The following is a 21,004-nucleotide window of genomic DNA, read 5'->3' as shown; positions in this document are numbered from 1 at the left end:
CATAGAAGTAGCTCTGGGTCTTTATGGGTTAACATTAGTAAAATGACAAATGCATCTGAGAGCAGACAAAACTAGTTTTTCATCAGTGGTTCAGTCACAAAGCCAAACCTTCAGTTTCCTTGTTGATTTAACAAAACCCCAGACACACACTGAAAATGTTTGATCAATATGAAAGCAGGGTGCAGAGGCTGGTTCACACTGAAACAACGAGAGAAGCTCAATCCATTCATCCATCCATCCCATCCATTCATCCGTATACAGAACGTAGTGTAAACATACAAATACAAAGAAAAGCAGCTGAAACAAATGAGTAAACCGCTCAAAAAAATGGGTAGAAAACAGGTACATGTATTTTTCATTATGTAATTTCTCTTTTTTTTGCTCTATTACATAAAGAAAAGTTTAGAGTTGACATTAATTCCAGGTTATTATGTTATTATTTTACAGGTCTGACCCACTTGAGATCATACTGGGCTGAATGAAAGAGTTTGACACTGCTGATCTAAAGTTAGCATCACAATAGTCTGACTGAAATCACATCTACTTCAACATATGGATGCTATTTTTTCCCCTTAGTCCTACTACTTTTTCTTTTCAGTTAATCTTAGCTGTTGGCACTATTGTCCACACAGAGACCAGATGTAGTGACAAGAAGCCAGACTGAACAGACTGCAATGTCCTAGTAATTTCAGATGCTAACAGAGCACGCTCATTCAGCAAGCATAGCTGCATCGATTTACTGATTAGGGTGGAAACACCATCTAAAGGAACATCTAACATATTCAAAGAGTCTGAAACAGCCCAAAAGCAAAACACAGCAGAACTTTTTGTTGAATTCTCTATTTTAAAAGAGTGATATTTGCTTTTTTAAATGGAATTATGCATTTTAAAACATTTCCCTGTGGCCTACATAAAATGTAAATGCTATGCTTGGGTCTGAATTCTTCATTAATTCAACTCCACAGGTCCACCTTCAACCCTATTTCTGAGTAATGACAACGGAAAGGTCATTTTGAGCGCTGGCCCTTTAGCTGCACATGAGCCACTTCAAGCCCCACCCCCTCCAGCTTGTTGACCATGCTTTCTGTCCCGTTCAGCCACTTGTGTTTGTTAATACAACCAACAACTGAACATTTTGTGTAATCGGATTGAAGTTTGGACATATTTTCAGTTTTTACTACAACCGCTGCCACTGATAAACAATTATGGCGTACTTGGAGAAATGTTTGTCTGAAGTCTTGACCTTATATGTGCAAATGTTGTGACGTAACTAGTTATAAAACGTAACAAATTAAGAAGGAATCGAAACGGGTTGTAGAAATCAACTCAATGTTTGCCGGAATTAATATAAAGATAGCATTGCAGCACCTGGAGGGTTCAAATTCAAACTTTACCGTTAGGGTCTACCGTTAGGGTCTCCAAATACACAAATAAATGTACCATAGAGCAATAAAAGTGGGTTTAGCAAAATATGACCCCTTTAAAGAAAAATAATATTTCAGACATGGCCGCTTTATGCCATGTTTTACAGATATACTGCACCAAACATGGAGAAATCCCAAATACTGAGCCAAAACAAGCTTCATGTTTAAGTTGGAAAACATGATATTAATGTAGGAATAGACCCTGAGGTAAAACCTGTCGAGTTGCGGTAAAATATGCAGGCAGCCAGACTAATCTGGCAAACTATTCTGAGAGTCGGCATGGACTCGCTGTGGGAGGGAGAAACCCTGCTTCGCCTCTGCAGCTGCAGCCAAAAGTAACACCGGCAACAAAAAGGTATCACAAATGTTTCTGCATGCTTCAGTCGCCAACAGCTCTGCATGGGTAGAATTCACTACTAAAGATGGTGCATTCACAAACACAGCAGAAAGACATTATTCATAAACAAAGGCCTACTGGAAAGGTGATTTTATCAATAGATGAAACTCATCTTTCTTGCTCATAAAAAGATTGGATTCCTCTATGAATGCCTTTAGGATGTCAGAGAGAAAGTGCAGGTGAAGGATTGAACTGCTTTGACATTTTATCAGGTTTTAAGCCAGCCTGGTGTGTGTCTCAGCCCTATATCTCAGCTGTAGTTTGACTTTAAATCCACTCTGACTTTTTCTGACAAACTGACACATCCAGAAAAGAGTGAAGTGACTTTGCAAACACATTTAGAGCAAAAAAATGCTATAGCTGATCCAGTCTGTCTTCAACATAATCAGTATCAATACAGCCTCCAATTAATTCTTAATCCTGAGCCTCTCTCTCATTATGTCCAACAAACTATTCATGGATCTATTTTTATGCAATATGTTCAGAAGGCTTGTGTCACCGCTTTCATAACATCCAGGTCTTTTCATTGACTTCAGCAGAATATTTCAGGAAACAGTAATTGGAGTTGAATCAATCAGTGCATGAGACTCAATTATATCTGATTCTGTGGAAGTTTACATGCATGACCTGCATGATGGATCCTGTCATGTATGCAGTAATATCAGACACACCACGTGTACGAAGAAGAAAATTAGCACTTTACTAATTAAATATCTACTTCTTTTAATCCAAAGACAATGGTTTCCTATTGATGATGATAAACTTCACTCAGAGAAGGTCGTTTAACCTGACTCCACTTTAGAGAAAACATTCCATTTATTCAACAGTCAGACATAGACTAGACTTAGACATTGAAAAGTAAAAAATATATATTTATGCTTCTATCGTTATTTAAACCTTTAACGTACAGTATATATTGATATACAGTAAATACATTATTTGTTAGACATAATTTTATTACATTTCAGTTAGAAATTTAGTACCTATGGTTTTCCGTCGTTACATATCTGCATTATTTATAAATGGATTATTTACAAGTATTCATTGTTATCTAGTCTTCATTTAAATTCAATGCTGTTCAGATTCGTTGTAACTAAATTATTTGCATGTATCTGTTTGCAGATAGATAGATAGATAGATAGATAGATAGATAGATAGATAGATAGATAGATAGATAGATAGATAGATAGATAGATAGATAGATAGATAGATAGATAGATAGATAGATGTTTTCTTTTTAAAGTTTTTTCACATTAGGCATGTGGCAGCTGAGGAGTAACTTCAAGAAATGAAGGAAAGAAAAACAAAAATGTGTTCATCATTAACTGGCATCCAGTAAACATTCTCATGTAGAGGCAGCTGAATCCGTGTATCATTCGTTCTTTTCCTTTTGTGCAGTTCTGTCTGAGAGACTGAATTCTGGGCAAATCACATGCATAGAAGCCTGTTTATTTTTTAATGTGTAGATTCCCCACTTCAAAGAGACCAGTCGAATCCATGTTCGTTCTTTTCATATTCAATTCAGAATCCACTGTCAGAAAACGAAAAAAATGACTTGTTATTTCATTATTCATGTGCAAATCAAAAAACAAGTTGTTTTTCATTCTTTGATTCCCAAAATGTACCTGTGAGAGAATAAAAGATTTTCGAAAAATAGTAGCATTTTACCATATTACATGCGGATTTTCTGTATAAAAATAATATAAAAATGTGCTTCATCTGAAAAGTAGTTTCTCTTTCATCTCAATAAACATTTTTGTTTTTAAAATAGACCTGATTCGCTTCCATCCTTACTTCATAACATTCGTCTACATCTTGTTTTAATTTTTAGCCCCTCTGTCCTGTTTTTAGGGACCAGTTACGTAGAAGCACCCATTTATGAAAGCTTTTTTACACAAACATACAGTCGCGGAAAAAATTATCAAAAGCAATGGTTATGCAATCAAGTACGAACTCCCTTGTGTATCATGTGACTAAAATAGCTAGAAAAGAAAACATGGAATGCCTAAAAGCACTGTTTTTGTCAGTACAATGTCATAGCTACTGATGTAAGAACTGAAGTGTTTTTGGTTATTATCAAGAAAACATGGAAAATGGATAGATATCAGCTCTGAAATTAAACTCTTATGAGCTGTTTTTGTTTTTATCTTTATATTTGTCCAAACAAATGTACCTTTAGTTGTGCCAGACATTACAATGACCAAAAAAATTGAAGAAAAGAAGGGATGGTCTAATGACTTTTCCCGTGACTGTATTCTGAAACACTGACTTCCATCGAATTATTCGCCTTTATTGCATTCTGCTGCTGCACTTTATTCTATTCTGGATCCACTGACCAGTAAATAAATAGAACAGAAACAACAAAAAGAGAAGGAAACAAGGGAAATATGTAATGAAAGTAAATGGAATAGAAGCAGAGAGGTATAGAAATGGTACCAGATGTGAATAAATGTAAGTAAAGGAACGCTACAGTAAATTTTAAGTCTGTTTAAGCTACTGTTACACCCCGCTGACAAGCAGATGGCTATGGAGGTTGTGTGTCTGCATGGGTATGTATGCAGTGTGTGTGTGTGTGTGTGTGTGTCCATACTACAGAAGTGTGAGCTCAGCAGGTTACTCCCTGTCTGGTCGGCGCCCAAGGGTTTGACAAATAGGATCTGGCCCAGTGGTGCTGCTTATTAGCAACATTTGTATGGGACCTCACCTGTGTGTGTGTGACTGTTTGTGTGTGTATCATTTAACATTTGAATGTGAACTGGGGAGCTCACCTTTGCTAGACTTGCAGTCAGCGTTTCTCACATGCAGACGCACACCTCAGTTTGGCGAGCAGCTAATGTTCCCTAATGCCTGTGACTGCAGCACTGCTCACAGAGATAAGTAACTCCTCTCTAGATCACCGTTTCATGATGACTGGAGAAATGTTAGGTATACCTCCAGGATAGTGTCGAGGAGAGACAGGTTGAATGTAAATGGGGATAGCTGGCCTGGATGGTACTGCACTTGTAGAAAACAGTTTAAGAAGTGTGAAAGTACACCGAATATATGGTTTTTGGGACCAATTTTGTGTCGCTGGTAGCTGCATGTTTTTATTGCATCACACCGACTTCAACAGGAGTTGCACTTACATGGACAATACTGCTTCAGGTTGAAATCAATCTGGATAAAGATTCCAACACAACTCTAAATAAAGATATTAACCCATAAAGATCCAAACCTCCACTGGACACCAAAAGCATCTACTGATCTAAAATGTTTATTAACTTCTGAACTTCTAAGTGATAGCCTAATTATCACAAATCCATTAGTTTTTCTGTGATTACGCATCTGAATCACTCCCCTCACCGTGAGCAACTTCGAAGTGTACAATACACAAAACAATCCATTTCTTTACAAACCAAACCGACACCTAAATGAAACCATCTCTCTGTTTTTTTCGGTGTTTCCACGCAGCCACATTATGGCTGCAGCAGCAACAAACGTGGAAATAGCTTTACGGCCTCTTCCTATTGCAGCTGCATGGAAATGCCACAAGTAAAAGTGGAGCCACAGCCTCAAACGCTTTCTATCCATCACGCTTGCTGTTATCATCAAGCCGCCACTGACATACTCATGCTCTCCTGCATCCAGTACCATTTTCGCATCAGGCAGAAACTTCTCCACTCTCTCCCCAACCAGACTGATCTCATGAAATTGCGTTGTATGTGACGACAGTTTATTGCATTTAGCATGCTATACGTATGCATCTTCATCCTTTTGTGTGTTATTTAACGCCATTTGATGGCATGTCAATGCACTAGCTGCTAATCACGCTAATTGCTAACTCTAAACCTAACCGCTAATCTCGCTAAGGGCGTGCCATTTTACGTGGCGTAAATATACACACTGAAAGCTTATAATGCATACAGATAACACATCAAGTAAAAGTGGCGTGTTATCAGTGCGCAATTCATGATACCACGTTGCCCCAACACACGCAAAGTGAGGACGCGTCAAGTACCAAAGTGTGGTACCATTTGACTTTATGTGAATCAATACTTGGTAGTAAAGACAGAATTCAGTTGGTAACATTGAAAGTACAGAATTCGGTACCCATCCCTAGAGTAAGGATTGCAGTAGCTGATAATGAGTAGAAGTTCAGAGGTAACTTCATCGGGTCATTAAGCCAAATGTATCACTCCCCAACTTTAAATAAGTTCTTCAGCATCTTCAGCTCATGACAGGCTATTGTGGATCAGAAATTACAGCTAATCTTTAAGGTCATGTGAGTCAAAGTCAACAATGCTTCTTTTTTTACTGAATTTTAAGCCTTTGTGTTGTTACAACCATTTTTTCAAAGCACCGTCACTTTTACACATTTATGACATAGCTCAACTGCCTTGTTACAATGAAATGACATCCAAAGTCTTTTTTTCCTGGGTTTACCTTGCTGTGGATGATGTGTTTCACACTGTGGGTCTGATTATCTTTAGAAAAAAACGGAGGAAATTAAATAATCAGTTGAAGCAAAGGCCGGGGAGAAGGAAAAGGCTGAATACAGCTACCATTAGGTTAATGAGGTATGAAATGAAATGTATTTCTTAGCCTGCAGCCCACATCCCCCTAAATATCAGCTAACACGGCTAATGAACTTTACTCTGTCATCAATTACCTGTAGCCATAATGGCCTGGTAGGATTTTAATATGGTATGTAAATGTAGAGTGAATAAGGAAAAGAAATAGAGATGTCGCCCTGCATGCTGCGTGCTGTGTGTTTAAAAGAATATTATTAAAACATAAAAACCACATTAGAAAATACAAATTATAAGTAATATGTTCATATTCTATAAATAAATTACAGACTTCATAGATATTCAGACGGAGGGAACAGTGCCCTTCAAACAGGAGAAAAATGCAAATATCAAATGACTTCAATCAGCTTCATTCAATGGCAAATCATCTATTTCATTACATGTGAACTTTGTTTTTCATGGTTATTTGACTGAGACAAATAACAATTGTTTCACACAGTGGGTTTATCTGAGAAAAAAAATCCCCCTTTTTTAAGCATCACAAGAAAACAGATTGTGTTTTTGTGAATAACAGCAGTGGTTTTCAGTCAGTGGTGACTAAAAAAATAAGAAAAATGGCTAAATCAAACTTCACTGCTTGTGGAAACCACTCCACCACCAGTCGGCTGCTGTCACATGATCCTATATTACTTATGTAGCTGGTGAGGTGTTTGGCTTCATACTTCATTAAACTAAACTCCCTGTGTAAAACCCAGAGGTGGAGGCAACTAAACTCAAGTGTATCGAGCTGAACAGGACTAAACTTTGTTACCTGTGACATCTGGAGCACCTTAATCATCTGCTTTATGTTCTTCCTGGAGTCCTGAAAGTGTCTGTATCTCACTCTGGGCCACTTCGCAACTCTGAAGATCATCCAATGACATGAGGACAAGAAAACAGAAATGACTGATTGTTTACAGGGCACACAGTCACTTTTCCAGCACCTGAATATGGCTTTCACACCAGCGGGGCTCCGTGCTGGTTCACATTCACACCGGAAGAACAATGTGCTGGCTGGTTCTAAAATCCAAACCTGAAAAGTTGGTCCTCAGCTGGGAAAAAAACAAAAGGTGGTTCTTCCTCACAAACCAATCCAGTCCTCGAGGGCCAGTATTTTGCATGTTTTAGATCAGGGGTGTCCAATCCTGGTCCTCGAGGGCCAGTATCCTGCATGTTTTAGATGTATCTCTCTTCCACCTCACCTGATTCAATGGATAAGCCTATCATCAACCTCTGCAGAAGTCTGATAACAACCGTCAGGTGTGCTGGAAGAGGTAAATATTTAAAATGCAGGATACCAGCCCTCGAGGACTGGATTTGAATACCCCTGTCATAAATCATGACATCATCATTGGGTGTGTTATATTCTACATCAGTGATTGTCAACTGGTGGGTCACAAACCCGTTTCAGTGGGTCACAGGCCTTTTTCTGGGCAAACAGTAATGTTATCTAATCCTATGCTTTATTTTTTTATGAAACTGAGCGTCACCCATTCCCACTCCCCAACAGTAGGTGGCAGTAATGCACAGTAATGCTAATTAACACCAGACATTTCATAGCATTAAAGACCAAAAAGTTTCTATTCATATCATGGTGAAACTCACGTATGACAACGACTACATCAGATAAAGTTTTACCTACACTGTAGAAAAAAACCTCAGTGTGTTTAATTCTACAGAAAGTGACTGAATGCACTTTTAATTTTTAACTGAGTGAACATTTGAGTTTAGGCCTTGGATTCAGTTAAATGTACTTAATGTTGTGTTAAAGGGAATGTTTCCCTCTTTATCATCACCACCTGCTGATCAGTTTGAATTATCATTAAACTTGTCTTCTGTGTTTTCATACTATGATATTCTGTATTATGTCAGGTTCAAAACACACCATATTTTCATGAAATGAATTTAAGAAGTTTAACTTTTATTAATTTGGGTCAAGACTTGTCATTGAGGGATGATAGTGGGTCCTGCAGCCAGACCAGCTGAGAACCACTGTTCTAGATTATGAAGACAAGCGGGAAGTCGAGGTTTACTGATTACTTCCACCCGAGTAACATGGACTAATGTCCTCTAACTTTGGTTCTGCTTAAACTGGTATGAACACTGGCTGGTTCACCAGAAACCACCAAGACTCCATGACTCCAAAACCAGAACTGTGTCTGCCTGAAGGCACTAAAACTGAGCATATTCACCAAGAACTTAAATGCTAAATGCTAAGTACATACACTTAAAAACAGCCTTAACAAATGTTAGCATGAACTACAGGACACAGAATGAGTATTATATCACAGTTACTTGTATATTTTTATACTTAGAAGACATTTTTGCTTAAATTATGTTTTAAAAACTTCTTTTAGGTCGGGTGTAACCGTTGCACCTCTTATGGGGCAGCCACCACTGTTGGATACACAACTTTCACTTTTCTGCAGGGCGGCATGATGATACTCCAGTTTCCTCCCACCATCCAAATACATGCACTTTAATGGGTTAATTGGTCAATCTAAATCACCCATCGGAGTAAATGGCTGTTCGTCTGTATACGTCAACCCTGTGATGAACTGGCGACGTGTCCAGGATGCACCTGCATCCACCCAGTAGTAGCTGGAACAGACTCCAGCACCCCAGCGACCCTTCCACGGATTAAGCGGTTTTAGAAAATGAATGAATGAATAAAAAGATCCATTTCTACTAATTATCTAATAGACAAACTGATAATAAAAGATAGGACATTTTCCAACTATTTGTATCAGCTGAAGTTGGAGCCAATACCCATGTGAATAATACCAGGCTCTTCAACAACAAATACTGACATCGACAGGAAATAGGAAGTGGCTTAAAAGATAAAACTTGTTTCCACATAGATTTTTTCAGTAGGTTTGATTCCCGTAGTTACTGATTAACTGCTTTGAGTTTGAGCAAATTAATTTTGTGATCAATTTAAGTCATGTCATTCCTAATAAAAATTAACCTTGTACATGTTGGACATAGATGAGGCCCTGTTTGCTTATTTTTCAGGGGGTAAGGTGAGGTAATATTAGCCTGGCCAGCCATCCATCTTTCTGAATGAGAAATCTTTCTGGAATCGTGGCGCTTGAATCCAAATATGAAGGTGGGATTAACAGATGCCGAGTAAACCAATCACAGATAAGACGGACGTGACGTTTTGTCAGAGAAATTTAAGAATACAGGGTGTAATCTGTAATTCAATCCTTATTTTTGAATCAAGTAAACAGCCGACAACAGATGTAAATAGATTTGCGGACTGGAAATGACATTGACTCATGAAAAAAAGGAGACACATTGCAAAGTTCCCACCCCCAGACTTGTGATTGGTCCAGTATATAATAGATTGCACATATTTCACAGTGACTGGCCTAATTCCAAACTGTTTTCTCATTATTGAATACACTGAGAAAACCAGATGGCTGGCCAGGCTAGAGTAATATCAGCTGATTAAGTGGCAAATAGCTCTTTCTTGCTCTAAACTATTGGTACTAAATTGGCCTCTAAAAACCCACCACCCTTTTATTACCTAATGAGTTCCTCACCAAGGGCCTTGAATCTTGCTTATTTTCAACTGCAGATCTGGGTTCATCCTCTAAAAAAGCACTACTGTATGCTCTTTCATGTCTCTAAAACCTCCTTAAGCACAAGGATGAAAACACACAGGCTACACACCATACAAACAGAAATTGCCATAAAATCCAGTTGGACTGGAGTCAGAGTTTCCCTTTTATTTTTCTGTCTTCTTTATGGCTGATTTTGCTCTCAGTCATATTTCTGCAGCCCAAACAAAAGAATGTGAAGAGACGTTAAGTTGGAGTTCAGTTCGGTTAACAACAGTTCACACCCCAAACCAGTTAAAGCATCACAGAGTAAATACAACATCTTTCATGACACTCGCCGTAGTTTAAAGTCTTAACCGCTGCTCTGTCTCCACACAGTCCAGTCTCTTTCTCGTTTTCATTCTCATGGCTCAACTCCCTCCACTCTGTTCTCCACTTCTTTTTCTCTTTGACACTAACACACAGTGAAAACTGTTGTGCGCTGGACTCCGATGTAGCCGACAGTCATCTCAGATAAAATCATGCATCATTTTTTCTGCTATTCCACTTCACTCACATCCTGCCAGATTCACACAGCCAAACAAACATGGATACAAAGTGCTGCTGAAACACATGACTTCTGCTATGTGACATGCAGTGTTGAGTAATGCGTTACAAAAGTAATGCATTACAGTAACCGATTACTTTTTACTGTAACACAGAAGTATAAGGCATTACTTATCAATTTTCAGTAATATGTTACTCAGTACATGTTCAACAGCGCTTGCGTTACAACACACTTTTCACCCATAATTTAACTGGTCAAAAAGAAAACAAAAAACAGCAAGACCATGTGACTTTAAGGAATCAAAAATGCGGCAGGAAAGTTTTATTTCCTGTTGGTGTTCAGCCAATGGGTGAAAACGGCAGAAGACAGTACACCTGCCACATGGACATATCCTCATTACTAACCATAACCCTCCTTTACAGAAGCTAGTTAGCATGATCTCTGAGATCAGCAACGACAAGGTAAGCTAACGTTTCTATGACACAAATATCTGAATTAGTCCAGATGGGATAAATGTCTTCCACAAACTACACCTCAACATTCTAAAGACCAAGGAAACACCCTGTAAATCTGCAGGTTCTTTACAGGCCTTATCATTACTATTGATGTGTTTCATCTCAATTAAATCAAACAATTCAGTTTACAACTCAAACATGTTTTAGTGCTCTGTCCCTCTAAATCAGTCACAAAAAGGCCAAAATGTTTATGTACTTTAAAAATAACTCCTGACAATTACATAAACCCGAATCTGCAGCACACTCAGGGGCACTGATTGATCGTCTTTTCACAAACCTCTCTATTCTTTGTTTTCTCAAGGAACCCTCTTAATGTGTGTCAATGTGTAACACAGACAATCACAATAACTCTCACTCACACACACACACACACAGACACACCTCCCTGAGCAGTTGACTCTCAGGCCAAATGCGATTGTTAGAGGCAGAGCGATGGGAACAATTGTTTGGACAGTGTGCTGAGATATAATCCCTTCATCTGGACCCTCTCTCCCTCTGTCTTTTCATCCCTCGTGCACTCACACACAGACACACAAAGACACACACAACATGCACACACTCCCCACTCTCTTTTTGCACAGCATGGCATGAAACAGTGCAAAATTCACATTTCTATATTTACTGCTTTTCTCACAGCCTTTAGTTCTCTGGGACCAGATCTGTCCATAAAAATACACACCAGAGACAATTTCGCTAACCAACGGTCCGGTGACTGATTTAAAAGTACATTTGTGACATTGTCCCAGAGTTTACAGAAGACAAACACGGGTTGTGTTACACTGTAGAATATATATCAGAAAAATATACAGCCAGAAAAGGAGTTTAACAGGTTTTTAACAAAGAATACTGTGTAGATTCAATAACTCAACGTATGATTCAGTGCCCAGAGTGGTCACTCAGTGTATTTTTATCATTTTTATCATTTATCATTAAACTGGTACTGAATGTATTTTAAAGTCCACTTTATTACTCTAGAACAGTACACCAGAGACATCCCAGTCTGATCTAAAGATCGGTATCGGCTGCACATCTGGCATTTTTTAGAAGATCACATCGGATTTAATCACTAGATCGGGCCAATCTGTGCCCAGGCCTGGGGCGGGAGGGGGTAAATAAACATCCTGCTCCCTCAAATTAAAGTTTCCCAAGGTAGGATTAGTAAAGTGTCTCTAAGTTTCACTTTCACTTTAAGGTCCAATAGTGACGCGCGAGACAGGCACTGTTTTATATGTGAACAAGAACAACAAATGCAGAGAAAAATATCTGTAAAATCTGCATCGGCATGCAGCAATTACACTACGACACTTATTTTTCCGTCCAGCACCAACAGAACTATTAAACGGATCATTTTCCTGCGACTAACATATCTTGTTTTACTGTTGATGTCAGACAACTTTGCCATTTTCTTTGATTACGCAAACTTCGTATGTGTCGAGCAAGTGTAACACGCAATTTATTACCTGATTTTACATTCACAGAGTATGATTTTCTTGCACTTGCCAGACATGAATAGTAAGTTTTCTTGCAGAGACTGCCACGTGACACGACACCACCCAGTGTGCACTTGGTTTAGGAACTCTTGATGAAAATAAAACACTCCATGATGTTCTGAATCCATATGACATGATTCTATCATACAGCACCAGCACCGATCTAAAATAGCACACAGCTTCTCTTTTCCTGTGTTCATTACGTGTGAAAAACCTGTTTTCTGCTTTAATGAGATGTCGCAGCCTCCGCCAGCTCTGAGAAAATGTTTGTGTGCGTGTGTGTGTGAGGTAAGTGTAAGAATCAGGTGAGCAGATGGGAACGAATAACAGTAGGAGGCAATGAACGTACACACAAAACACACACCTGTGTTTGTTGTACAGAGTAAATGACAGAGGACAGAAGCTCAAACCTCAGGGTCAGAGAGAGCTGTAGCAACCAGACGACAAACACACACTCAGTCCCTAAATGAAATGTCATTGTCAGGTTGTGTGTGTTGCTGAACAGCTTGACAGTCAGCCATCCCATCGCTGTGTAGCAGAGGCGGCTGCTGCATTGTCTGCCATACAATAATGATTAAGAGGCAGAGAGAGAGACAGAAGGAAAGCGAACGAATCTTATTGTGCATCATACAATAGCATTTTAAAAGAATGCAAGAGAGGGGAGAAGAGATGAAAAGGGGTCTCATTGTCTGTCGTACAATAGTGTTTGGCGGGATGAGCTCAGAGCAGAGAAGACAAGGGAGGAGATTTAACACGAGATTGATCTGTCCGACTGTCATTTCAAAGAAGGGCAAACACACACTCAGACACACAACTGTATCATGAAGAGCCCTCGTTGTGTGCTGGGCTGACAGGAAGTGGCAAATCAAATCATCTTTTCAGCACATGATGGTTTCTGCTCAGTGTACCTGACTTATAACACTACTGAGATACAAGTCATTTATACTAAAGTGCTGGAGGGCACATTTTACAAGCAATTCTAACATGATATTCATTTAATTATGTGCACTTAAAGTTCTGTCAGTCAACATTACTCAACAAAGAATATAGCATAGCCCATAGCCATATTGATTTAAATAATTAATATAAACTTAAATTGATAGGAACTGATGTAAATTATTATAAATACTTAATTATTTAACCCATTTTTGCTGTTACTGTGGCTGCCTCCACCACTACAGCCGTCACAACAATATGAGCAAATTAGACTATTAGTATTATTAGCCTATTATATATTGTTGAGTTGTAGTTATTATCATTATTATAATAGGTATTATTTTCCCTCTCACTTCCCCCCTCCCTTTCTCACTTTCATTCACTCTACCCCCTTTCCCTTTTCTTCATCGCCCCTTATCAATCTATATTGTTTAGATGCTCTTTATGTTTATCTTTTTCATTGTAAAATGATGTTGTTGTTGTTGTCATTATTTTGTTGTTGTTTGTTTATTTATTTATTTGCTTGTTTTTCTTTTGTTTATTTGTTGTTTTTTCCGTCCATTATGTCTTGTTAACTGTATCACTAATTAAAAAATAAATAAATAAATAAATCAAGTTTTCAGCAAATGATGGTTTCTGCTCAGTGTACCTGACTTATAATACTACAGTAAAGCACTGGAAGGTACATTTTACAAGCAAATCTGACATGATATTCATTTAATTATGTGCATTTAAAGTTCTTTTAGCCAGCATTACTCATCAAAGAATGTACTTCATTCATTCTTTTTCCAAACTGCTTAGACCTTAAGAAGAATACAGGGCTGACATATTCAAACAAACAGCCATTTATAACCACAGGTGATCCAAATTGACCCCTTCGCCTATTAAGGTGTATGTCATTGGATGATGCAAGGAAGTCTGAGTACCTGCAGAGATCCCACACAGAGACAGGGAACTGCAAACCGATCACAGAACTGAACCCAGGACCTTCTCCTTGTGAAGGGCCAGTGCTCACTACTACACCACCACGCCACCCAAGAAAATACTGGATTTCTCAAAAGTTATACTGACTGAAAAATAATAACTAGTCATGCAGCAGTACAATTATTCATAGTAGCTAAGCACATATTAACCTAACTTGACTAGGCTCAAGTTCAGCTGCATTTCCACTATAATCATGCAGTTGTTAAGCTGTGACATAATTTCATGTTTCAACATCCAAGTCTGTTCATTCCTCTGCAGGTAAAACAGCTAAAACCCCTAACCACCTACCTGTCTGGACACACCTAAAACCTCCAGTAAAAGACACTTTTAAAAGCCATTTGCATCAGTTTTATGGCTTTAAAATCAACATCATGTGCAACTATACTACAAATATATAAATAATGTGTATGTACAGAACAAATAATTTAACAGCTGATACTGTTTTATATTTTCCTGATTCACTCTTACGTGTTCTGCCCATCATCTGCACTTTGTTTCCCATATTTTGCTGCTATGAATAATGCAACTTCCCAAAAATATGATTAATAATGTCATATCTTATCTATTTTACAGCTATTAATTACAGTTAATATGTTAAACAATATATTTTAATCAAGAAATCAAGTAATTTGTTGAAATCATGAGGTAAAATATATTTGTATCTTTTAAAACAATTCTTCATACGTAGTTTTGTTTTTGTTTTGTTTTTTCAATACATAAGCACACAAAAATTAATATTGTACTATTACAAACAATAATGTTTCAGAGACCATGGAAGCACTCTAATGCAAAACCATGAAACTATAGCCCACCTTGTGAGCTTAATTCCCCCATAAAAACAATAAAATACACACACCTCAAAGTAAAGAAATACAGTCATTAATGCAACATGGTACAATTAATGCTTCCAGCAGTTTAACAGAACCAACGGAAAACGCACACATTTTGGCGGCAGGACATAAGGCGGACTAGCTAGCAAACGGCTAGTGCTAACAGCTAATAGCATAACGTTAGCAGAAAAAACTCACCACGGTCGGAGTTGAACTCAGACATGTCACTTGTCGCTGTTCACTGGTCGAATTGGCAGCCATTACTGTGTCTCCCTAATACAACAGACTTCGAATGGGAGTTGTATTAACTTTTTTTTTCTTTTTTCCACTTCATTTTAGCTACTTGTGCTCTTCACTCAAGCCAACCGCACTTGCTAGGTAAAAGACGGGATCTAATTTCCTTCCATCAATACCATTTCAGAATGTCGCAAATCAGCCAATAGAATGCAAGCTCTTTGAAAATTAACTTGAATGACACATAAATCAACCAAACAGCACGTTTTATGAAAGGAAACCGGGCCTGCAAAATGGAACATAGCTCAAACAAAATAAACTATGATGTAAATGAAATAAATTATGAATTTTTGTTTCGATTGCTGCATGCAGAATTCCTGCCACTAGAATTTTTATTTTTATTTATTTTTTTATTTTTTTATTTTAATTCATTTTAATGCCTGGTACAACTAAAGGTACATTTGTTTGGACAAATATAATGATAACATCAAAAATAGGTCATAGCAGTTTAATTTAAGAGCTGATATCTAGTCATTTTCCATGGTTTTCTTGATAATAATTAAAATCACTTCAGTTCTTACATCAATATCTATGGCACTGTACTGCCAAAAACAGTGCTTTTAGGCATTCCATGTTTTCTTTTCTGTCTGTTTTAGTCACATGATACACACTGGAGTTAGTACTGGATTGCATAACCATTGTTTTTGATGACTTTTGATGGTCTAATAATTTTTTCCGCAACTGTATGTCATGCTCATAATCTACATAAACATGTCTTAATGTATGTGTAGAACTTTTATAAATCATATGATATCTTTATGACTTTAATTAGACAGTGTTCATTCATGTGTGTTCCTAGAATTGAACTAAGGCCTGTCTAATGTCCATTTAGGTAAAATAACCTTTGTCTTCCTCATGTGACTGGAACTTGTTTTGCACTTTCTATACAATATGTGACCTATAAAAATACATTGTAAGTCAAAGTCATTGTTGTATGATTCACAGCTTTTTTTCTCTTTCTTGCAAGAATTATGTGACATTTGTGATATGTGTGATATTTTCAGTAATTATGGAATTTTGCCCAGCAACACCAAAAAACTTTTGTGCTCTAACTTCAGATTTACTGTCAAGTAAGTGATCAATAATGCCTGCTGCAGACATGGAAGAAAAAGTTCCATCATAGTTGAGGTAATAGGGGTCAGAGGGGAAGATAAAAGCTGTTTACCAGAGAGAAGAGGAATCCTGTACCACTGCACAGCGTGAGGTGTGGGTGATAACTATCATGTGGCAGTTTTCATATCTCCTCTGTGGTGAACTGGCAGAAGGTCAGGGATATTGAACAGACAGGTTGCCAGGAGTTTGGCTTAGTGGATTCCCATGGATCTCAGTTTGGCTCTTGTCAACGAGCCTATTTATAGACATCCCGAGCTCCTATGATACAAATCTCTGTCCGTCTGTGAAAATCAAACCCGCTTGACCTTTTTCCAGTTCCTGTCATACTCCGCAGAGGAGCGAAGGGATAATCTGCAGTTAGAGGAGGACCGAAATGATAAATCACAATGAATCCCGTTCTGTTTTTGATTGATTTTCCTGCCGAATGTACTGTTCGCTGTTCTTGGCCTTTTTACCTGTTTATCCTCCAGATTTATTTCCCGAACAGCTGTAAAACACTCTTCAGACGGAGGCTGTGAAGGAATACACGTTCTGAGAGTCGGCGATATTCAGGTACGAGTTGATAGGAGCGGAAAAAGAATGGCGGCATAAATAACGGAACACATCAAATGGCGTTCAGGTCTGAGGAGGTGAACGAGGCCTTGAATCTCTTCTCACTTGTACATGATAATCATCAAATTAGCAGCAATACCTTTGGATTTACAAGTGAGTGTAATTGATGAGAATGATGCACGCAGCTCCTTAAAATGAGAGTCTCTTCTACGTGAAGCCCAGACAGTCATTAATTCCAAATGATTTGCTGTAATGAGGACTCAGGCCCTCGGTGTCGTTCATGGATTAATGTGTTTGTTAATGTGTGTACCTGTCTATCTGCATAGTTGCCTGTGGTTATACTATTTTTCTCAGTGTGTATATGTGTGGATATGTGAGCCTGGCCCTTATCTAAAGGTTAATGAGAGGGGAGTCACCACATTGTAACACTGTGGTTCCCCTACAGCCCAGAGCTAATTGGGACACTCTTTAACGTTATGTTTAATGATGTCAGACACTTACCCTGACATGGTGTGTGTGTGTGTGTGTGTGTGTGTGTGTGTGTGTGTGTGTGTGTGTGTATGTGTGTGCATTCAGCCCACATTAGCAAACTTTAGCAGACTAAAACCAAAAATGAGCTGTGATATAACAGGAATTGTACATTTTGTTATAGCGTTCTGTCCTCTGTGGCTCCAGCAGAAACAGTACTTTATTGTATTACAGTGCATATCATAGTTTTCTGTTTTTTTGACATCTTTATATCTGAAGTACATCAGATCCACGAGAGCAGCTCTGCACCATTAAAACATTTGACCTCATAAAAATAGCTCCGGGTCTTGGTTCAATACTTTTAGAGCTTCAGGAACGTCCTGCACCAGCTTTGAACTGCATTATTGATCAGTATCGATCATCCTGGATGACGTTGCCCTGACTGATCACACACTGCAAAAGAAGAAATTATTTGAGCGTTGATGTTGTATTCTGAAATAGACAGGACTCAGGTTTTTGTGGAAACAGCCACAGTCCATTCAACAATAAACCTAAGGCAGAATAATGAACAAAATATGTCTATAATGCACAAAAAAATCTGACTACAATATGATTTCTGTACATGCTTTATCTTTGAAAACACTTTTAGATTCCAACAATGATAACTGTCAATAGAAAAGCTACTGAAGACTGAAACTTTGTAAAGATTGTTCACATTGAATCCAAAATTGTCCTTGGAGGCTAAACTATTTTCAACAAGGGACACTTCATTTCATTCAGGAAACTTCAAGTATCGTACTGGTTTTCAGTCTTTTTCTCTCGGGCCCCCCTTTGGAGGACAAAAAATCTCCAGGCCCCCCTCAAACATAACATTGTAATAGTGGTGCAATTATAACTTTTATTGAAAGAAACATCAATATTGTAACAATACTTTTTGCTTTTCCTTGAATAATTTTTTGTTCAAATTAACCAAGTGTTACTTCTGCGGCAGTTCCAAAATATTTTTTTCCTCTATATTTATCTTTTCTTAAGTGATTTATCAAAAATTTATATGACATAATCCTCTGTATTTTCTTTTTTTTTTTCAGTGAACATCAAGCATTTTTCTATATTTTAATTCACTGATCACGTAGTTAAGTTTTAGTTTAGTTTATTTCAGACACAAACATAATACAAAACAGGGAAGAAAATAAAACAAAACAAAAATAAAAAATAGAATAATAGAAAAAAGAACAACGGTTGTGCCTGAAAGGGAATAGGAAGAAGCCAGTGCTTATCCAGTCCTACCCCTGATTCCAGTCCTCTTATTATTTATTATCCATAAATACATCCCTACAAACCTGTACACCCATACACATACAGTCACATATACATATACATACACACCAGTTTATATCTACATCTGTACACCAACCCATGTCCGCACCAAGGTTCTAATAGTTTTGGATTTTTCATTATTGTTTAGTTTTATTTAGTTTTGACTTTTTTTCCCCTCTAATTCAGTTAGTTTTAATTTGTTTTTAGAGCAGGTTTGCTAGTTTTTATTAGTTTTCTTTTTTTTCTTTTTTTTTTTATAAATGCTTAGTTTTAGTATTAGCTTTAGTTTTATCATATCTTTTATCTTATTCTCTGTCGTATTCAAATAAATCCCAGACAGGACTCTGCTGCTTTATCCCAATTTTAGTCTCCATGTTTCTAGGTAGAGTGGGGACCAGAAGATGACTCTAAACAACAAGTGACAACAAGTGACCGACCGTGAAGTTCCGTATGGTGCCGCGAGCTAAAATTTCTAGAGTGAAATAAATCACTTTTGTATCAATCCAACATTGACAAAGATGGAAACGAATTGTATTTTATCCATAATTTTTATACGTTTTAGTTAGTTTTGTAAACACACAATACAGTTTCAGTTAGTTATTGTTTTTTCTTTTAATTATAGTTTTTATTTATTTCAGTTAACGAAAATGTTTTTTCAATTCTAGTTTTTGTCATTTCGTTAGTTTTTGTAAATGATTATAACCTTGGTCTGCACCCCCATGTATATACACACACACACACCATACAATATAACAACCTGACAATCCAAATAATGATCACACCCTTCTTTGAGCCAGACATTGTAACAAAAACATTTCTTTGTGCATTTTTTTTTTTTTTTTAATTTTTGAATGTTTGGACACAACATGTAGATGTTCATAAAAGCTCAGATTAAAGTTTAGGGTTATTATATCAAATACAGAGAACTGGAGAAAAAGTGACTTTTTCAGCAAAATCTCGCACTAACTGAAAAATAAATAAATAAATAAGTTAATATTACAATAAATGGTGATAAATCATTTGGGAGCTGCCACAAAAGTAGCACTGGGTCTTTATGGGTTAAACTGATCCCATGCACACAGGGCTTAGGTGTACAAGAAAAACAAACTTTTTCAAGACAAGAATAGAAAAAACAAACAAACAGAAGAACTAAAGTTAAAGTATTGACACAAAGATACATAGTATAAAAAATACAGTAATTACAGTCTGGAGAAAAAACAATAGGCTCAGGAAATAAACTTGTTTGATGTCAAAGCAAAATTGCTATCGTGTCTTCCAGTAAGATCTATAAATATATGTCTATATATGTGTAACATATACTAGCAAACAAACTGTTCCTGTAGCTCTGAAATCAATCTGAAAACATAGTCACTTCTGCTTAATTTAATTTTATCACTGTTGGATGAGTTAGTTGTGTAAAGTGCCATTCAGTATCTGCATTTACAACCATTTTTGGACATATTTCACAGATATAATGAGGTCATCCAGACCTCAAATGTAACAATGTGATTGGAAAAAGAATAATTAATGCAAAAATAGGGTAAGCCCATCGACTAAGAACACAGTAAGATGAATTTTATTGATTAAACACAGAGGGAATTGGCTTATTGTCGCAGTAAAGCGTAAGAGACTGAAATAAAAGGAAGTCGCAAGGGAGAAATGAGTGAGAATTAAACAGCAGATAGAATGAAAACAGTGAATGCATGTCTGGAGTGTCTGAATGTGTGCAGAGTGGGTTGGATTTTCAGTGTTGCAGTGTGATTTACACAAGGCCTTTACGGTAAAAGCGCCATGAAGAACATTAGACAAATGACACTGAGGCCAGAAAAGATTGATTATAGGCAGATAAGCAAAAGGACGAGACAGGGAGCTGGGGGGGTGGGTGGGGGGCTTTAACACACTGCACAAGAAACACCAGGGCTGGAATGAGTTGTAACCCAAACTCATCCTAATGGGTCAGTTTAGCAGGAGAGCGTGCCTTATTAAATATGCATAATATTCAGCAAAGTCAAGTACGGAAAGAG

The 21,004-nt window shown here is 37.5% G+C and overlaps 1 protein-coding gene across 1 annotated transcript in view; it reads right to left on the bottom strand.

Annotated features, from left to right (window-relative positions):
* Positions 1–21,004, bottom strand: part of LOC115414978 (exostosin-1a) — a 533,740-nt gene that overhangs the window by 377,478 nt on the left and 135,258 nt on the right. The gene's annotated exons all lie outside the window — the stretch shown is intronic.

This window comes from Sphaeramia orbicularis, chromosome 24, assembly GCF_902148855.1.
Source record: "Sphaeramia orbicularis chromosome 24, fSphaOr1.1, whole genome shotgun sequence".
Taxonomy (NCBI): domain Eukaryota; kingdom Metazoa; phylum Chordata; class Actinopteri; order Kurtiformes; family Apogonidae; genus Sphaeramia; species Sphaeramia orbicularis.
This window is presented reverse-complemented; position numbering and strand designations above follow the sequence as displayed.